Source organism: Lichenostomus cassidix, chromosome 5 (genome assembly GCF_008360975.1).
Source record: "Lichenostomus cassidix isolate B80296 chromosome 5, HeHo_3.0, whole genome shotgun sequence".
In the NCBI taxonomy this organism is placed as follows: Eukaryota; Metazoa; Chordata; class Aves; order Passeriformes; family Meliphagidae; genus Lichenostomus; species Lichenostomus cassidix.
The window spans coordinates 44,325,642-44,331,681 of record NC_139486.1 but is presented as its reverse complement, the minus strand read 5'-3'; positions in this window follow the sequence as shown (position 1 = coordinate 44,331,681).

The window sequence follows — 6,040 nt, the reverse complement described above, 5'->3', positions numbered from 1 at the left end:
TGTCCTTGGGGACAGTGGCAGCTGCTGGGGTGGGGAATGGGGACCTTTCAAAGGGCCGATTTGTGACGGGCTGTCATGGGGAGGAGTCAAAAATGACTCACTCTACTTGCCTGCTTTTGTACCCTCAGCTACCGTCCCTGCTCTTCAGGAGCAGGTGAAACCCCCTGGGGACTGAGTCAGATCTGAATGGTGCTTCTCCCTTGCTGTTGACTTGAAAAATCAAATTTAGGATGCTTCTAACCCTCCTGGATGAGCTTGAGGACAGTGATGGTACAGTGGTGTTTGCTGGTGAGGTGAAACAGCCCACATGCCAATCTTCAGCCTTCCCCCACCATCCCTGTGTGCTAGTGGCTGCTGCTGGGAAAACCACTGATGCATCTTCTCTGGAAATAACAGGCATGTGATTGTTCCTAATCCGACCTAGCCAAAGCAGTCCTGATAAGAACAATCCCTCATCAGGAGTGTTCCTGATGACCTTGGACAGAAGCTGCTGTCCCTGCCAACTCTTTCCAGCTGCACCAATACTCCTTCAGAAATATTTCCTATGAATACAGCACCCTATTCCTCCAGAAATGCCACGGACCTTGCCCAAACTTTGCCTTTGACACACAGTGCCTGATGCTGAGCAACATCTCCTACTCAAACTGGAGTCCAAGAACAAAAGTAAACAATCACATCCAGTGAGAGGTCAAAAACAGGGAGTCGAGAAGCGCCCCTAGCTGTGCCTGCTCCTACCCAGCTGTGTCCCCTGTATACCACGCACACATTCTGCATGGGGATATGATCCCTCTGGGATCTCCTATGTGTGTTTTAAGATACTTTCTGTGCTTGCCAGGGCAGAAGTAGCGTGTGCTTGGTACAGCTCTGTCTGCTTCCTTATATGATGTCACACCACTGCCATATTGTCCTCACCCAGTTCCATCAGGTGGTGGCAGCCCACAGCCCCACCCAGGCAAGCAAAGCAGGGGGTTGTACCGACAGCCAGCGGTCAGAATTTGTGCTTCCTTTCCCCTGTATTTACCCCACAGAAACAAAATGCAAATATGTGTTTAAAAAAGCATGCTGCAGGAAGCTGGCAGGGGACCAGGTGTCATGTCTGTGTCACTGTGTCAGCTCTTGCAGGGCCCATGGCAGCATCACCAGGACAACAACCTTTCAAACGAGGAGCAGTCGGTTCCCCTGGAGAACAGAGCAGCAGCCTGACCCGGGAGCCTCCCAGGTCTGCTTGGCTCTAGATAAGCATCTGCTTCCCTGCACACCACTTATCTCCTTTTCCAAGCCTCTCATCACTGAAACTAAGAGGCTTCATGACTGATTTACCTTTTCCAACAAACTAGCTGGGAGGTGAATATTATTTCATGCCAGAGATAAAGGCACATTCATTGAACTCCCCTAGAACACCTTTTAAAAAGAAGGAAGAGAATTTAAACCTGTGGAGCCCTGGTATTGCTCATTAGCTGCATGCAGGCAGAGGTTTTACTACACGTGGGAGTGTAGCTGAACCCCCTCCAAGCCATTTCTCACCAAGGGGCCTCTTTGGAGACCATTTTATCCAACCACCCTGTGGCTGGGGCAGAAATGAGAAGATGAAAGGTACAACCTGGTAGTAGCATAAAATTTCCAATCCTGGGTTAAAATGAGGTGTTTTTAAAACAAACAAACAAACAAACAAACAGGAGGTTGGGAAAGTGGAGGGGGGATAAAAGGCATCCCTTTGGAGAAACAGAAGTGTGAGTTCTTTTTGCCTCTAGAATTTGGGACAGGGATCAAAGGCAGTGTGTTTGGCCCACCTTGCTTAGTCTGTAGCCCTGTCTCCCTGCACACTTGCCAGTGCCAAAGCTGAGGAGAGCTGAGGCTCAGCTTTTCCTTGCTGAGAATCCGCCGGTGCCCCACTGTGAGCATCCCCCAGTGAACTGAGCTTGGCTTTCTGCCCCGGCAGATGCAAAGATCTCTCGCTCACTCCCGGCAGCTTCCTTTTCCGGCCCATGCAGGGGAAGCCCGGCACCTCGGCTGCTGGCAGCCCTCCACACACCCCTGCTGGCACTGCCTGGCTGCAGCGAGCACAGTGGAGCATGGACAACAAGTGCAACATATCCTCTGGCCAAAGGGAAGGAATTCCTGAATGGAATGCGTGCACCATTCAACTTCTGGCTCGAGTAATATCTCACTGTGGTCCCGATAGGGATACCAACGTGGCAGGAAAAACGGCATTGGAGACAAGACACATGTGTGGGGGCTGAGGCAGGGAGAGGAAGAAGCAGTGTCAGCAAAAGGAGGAAATGCTATGGCGAGCCAAATGAGACTGCAGGGAGAGGTCTTCTTCATGTGCCAGGGATCCGGCCAAGCACAGCCTTCACTTTTGTTCTTTGAAGAGAGATAAAGACACTGGTTTTCTCAGCCTATGGCCCAAAGAGCCTTGGGAACAAACCTTTCTGTTGCTCTCTCCTGCAGCCAGCTCTCCTCCTTCCAGGGAAGGTGTGCCATTGAAAGACAGCTGGGCAAGAGTGAGAGAAAAAAAATTAAATCTGTTGAGTATTTTTTGGTGCCCCAGCAGTTGGAGACCCCATCTGACCACTTAAAGGCACCTAATTTCTCTTGAAGTTTGACTACATCCTGGAAAACTCAGGCCTCACTAGAGTGGCATGTTTGGGCATCTGACTGCATGTTGAATTTCCCTTACTCTCGCTCAAAAGAAGCCTGCAAATGTTTCTTGCAGCCTTATTTTCAATGGGAGCCATTGAACAATTTTTATTTTTTTTTATTCTAGTAAAGTAAGACTGGCAGTTGGAAATGCTCACATTTCAGTGAGCATTGAGAAGTATTGATAAGAGTTCTGAAATTAATTCAGATGGTACAGACTGCAGCATGGCCTGTGTGCACACAGGGTTTAGAAATAGAAATTTTTAGAAATTAGTATGGTGCTGGTGCCCCAGACCGTTTGTTGCCCAATTCATGCAATAGTGTCTCTGTTTACTTAAGATTAGGCCTTATCATCCCAGTCTCCAGGTTGTTTAACAGGGAAATGGTACCTTTGCACCTTTTTGTTTAAGGGTTTCTGCATGAGGACTCAGGAGTGTTTGGGGCTGATGTTTTGGAGATGTCCCTCTCACTGTCCTTGTCTCTTCCATAGCCCTGTGTTGTACTGAGCCATTTTCCTAAGTGACTCATTGTGGGAATTTGAGAAAATACCCTCAGCATGCAATCTGAAAACTTGCTAATTTCACTCACTGGAAGTGAAACAATTCCATCCCTAAGAGAAATAGGGAGTTATGTTTTTGGGTCAAAACCACACTAAATGTGTGCCTTCTGGGGAATGTCCTTGACATCTGTTTTCAAACGTGTGTTAATGAACAAACCAGTGCCTCCAAGCAGAGTCACGGCTCCCAGAAGAACATCTTAATCATTAACCATAAAATGTGCTATTCCCCTGCAGCTTAGAGAGCAGGGGTTTAGATGGAGATCTCGTTAAGGGCCATCAGGAAACATCCCAGCTCCAGTGCCTGGGAGGGCAGTGAGCAGGGACCAGTCAGAGCCCACGGTGTATTATTGCTTACATCGACTGAAGAGGTTCCCCCCAGTTACTGGTCTGTAGCAAGCACAGGACTGAACTCTGATATACATCCCAGGAGGACTTTAACTTTGGTCTCTTTACAACTTAGAGAGAGGTTTCTCCCCTGGATTTCTCTTATCATCCCATTTTAATCAAAAGCATCCAGACATTGCTGAGCTGTTCTCAGGTTCAGGTGGTTTTCAGATCTGCCATCTAGCATGCAGGAGGAAGGGTTCAGGTCAACCCCAAAATGAGCAACTAGGCTCACAAAAACTCACAAAGTTTTTAAGTAAGGCATCCCTAGCTAATTTGCTGGTGGGGATTTTTTTTTGTTTCTGTGTTTGTTTGTTTTGGTTATGTATGCAAACGTTCCGATGGCCTTGTGTGAGTGCACTGTGTGAAACAAGTGAAACCCAAGGTGTGACCTTGGAAGGCAGAGTTTGCTTTGATTTTCTTAAGGCTGAGGACAGGGGAGCCAGTGAGAGCTGGAGGCACAGAAGTCATGCTGGTGGTTTGCCTTGCAAGGACACTGCCCCAGAAACATGCTGACAAAAAATGTTTGTCTGCCCAGCATCTTTATCAGCTGCCCCACAAACATTCTGACTCTGACTGAAGTCAGTCACGCTTGCTTCACAAACAGAATATTTGCTTTCAAATAGTGAAGCCAAAATCAGTTGTTGAAAGGGACATCCAGGCACCGAATGGCCTGGGAAGAGAGGGTTGGTTTCTTCTAATGTCTCTGTGTACATAGGACACATCAAACCAGCTCTGCAAACAAACTGGTGCCATCAGCTGAAAGTTCTTAGGGTTTCCTGCAGCAGGAGGGGGAAGCTGGCACCGAAAAAGAGAAGAGCAAAGTCTGAAGCCATAGCCAGGCACACGGGAGTCGAAGGAAGAACAGATTCAGGTTACTGAGCCAAAAACATTCTCTGTCTTTTATCATATGTTTACAGAGCTTGCGCAGTCTTTTCCCTATATCTTAATGCAGCATCCAAATAACTTTGTCCTGGAAAGAGGAGACAGGGCTGAACAGCATTTCAGTAACTCATTGGTGCTTGCACTGTTCACTGAAATCTTGATGTAATAAAAATATGGGTGCATTGATGACATGGGCAGTGATCAGTCTTCTGCTCTGTATTGGTAGCAGGTAATGGTTAAGCCAAGAAATCTGTAATTTAGCTAGGGCTCGAGGAAAAAGCCCTATTAAAATAACCTTTCCCCTTCTGAGCAACGTCCTCATCTTCTGTCGTGGGATTTGAAATCCTACACAAAGGGCAGTGGCCTTTACATCAACTGCCTGCTCCTGTTTGTTCAGGGAGCCCCTCATTCTTCAGGGAGGATGCAGGGAAGACCAGTGAGTTCACTCCCAGTGACCTGAAAGACACTGGGAACTGTAGGCGGAGCTTATGACCAAAGCTTCCCCTGGAGAAGGATCAGAATCAGGATAGGCAGTTATGTTGCAATTTCTGGGACAAAAACATGTAAATAAGATACTGACCCACTGAACTCCAGCTACAAAAAGAGGAACAAGAGGTTCCAAGCAGAAACACCGAGCTCCACTAGACCCTGAGTCCTGCTCTCTCACGTCAGGTTCTGCTGAACACCACTTAAGAGCTATTGAAGTAGCTTCTTCAAGCATCATCATCTACTGCTGCTTCAGCTGGAAGCATGGAAGCATACCAAGATCCACCATCTCCAGGACCATCTCCAGCTTGACCCAGTGGAGATGGGCTTTTAAAACCCATAATTCCTGCATCTCCTGCCCAGTGCCTTTGCAATTTTGTTTCTTGAGCCAAACACATCATCGTGTTATACTTCTCAGAGGTCAGCAAGCTTGTACTCACCGAACATCCAGTTTTGCCAGAGCACATGCAGTGATGCAATACCAGCAGCTCTCCAAAACAAAGCTCGTTCAATGGATGCATGATGCCAGCCTTACACTGTTCTACAGCTGAAGCAATCCGTGACACACAAGTACTGGAGGTAAGATTAGTCCTAGAGCAAAATATTATGTGAGAACAGAAAGTAATTACCATACAGATTTGGTCAGATCCCTGCCAAGATTTCTGGCCCATTGCACTGTTCAGTGATGACTTAGACTTGACATGAAGAGTCCAAGACTTGAGAGAAGAAGAACACAAAGTCCTCAAGGTAGCATGAACCTGCTTGTTATGCCAAAAGCAGGAGTGCAAAAATGTGTCTGATACATACTGGAGCCCATACTGGAAGAGTCCAACTGAAGAAGCTCCATCCAGTGACTTAATTTACAGCTGAATTCTGAAAGCCCAGGTCTCTCCCACAGGTGAAGATAAAAGTGAAACATTACCAGGAAGTCTGATATCTGAGATACAAACTCTTTGCAGCTATAAATATCTCAATGGGAGACTGTAATTTTGTTAATTCTCTGGATGCTGTATTTTTACATCGAGCAGCAAGTGACAGCAAGAAGCCTCATTTGGCTGTCTGAAGACAGTGAGGATGCTGGCATCC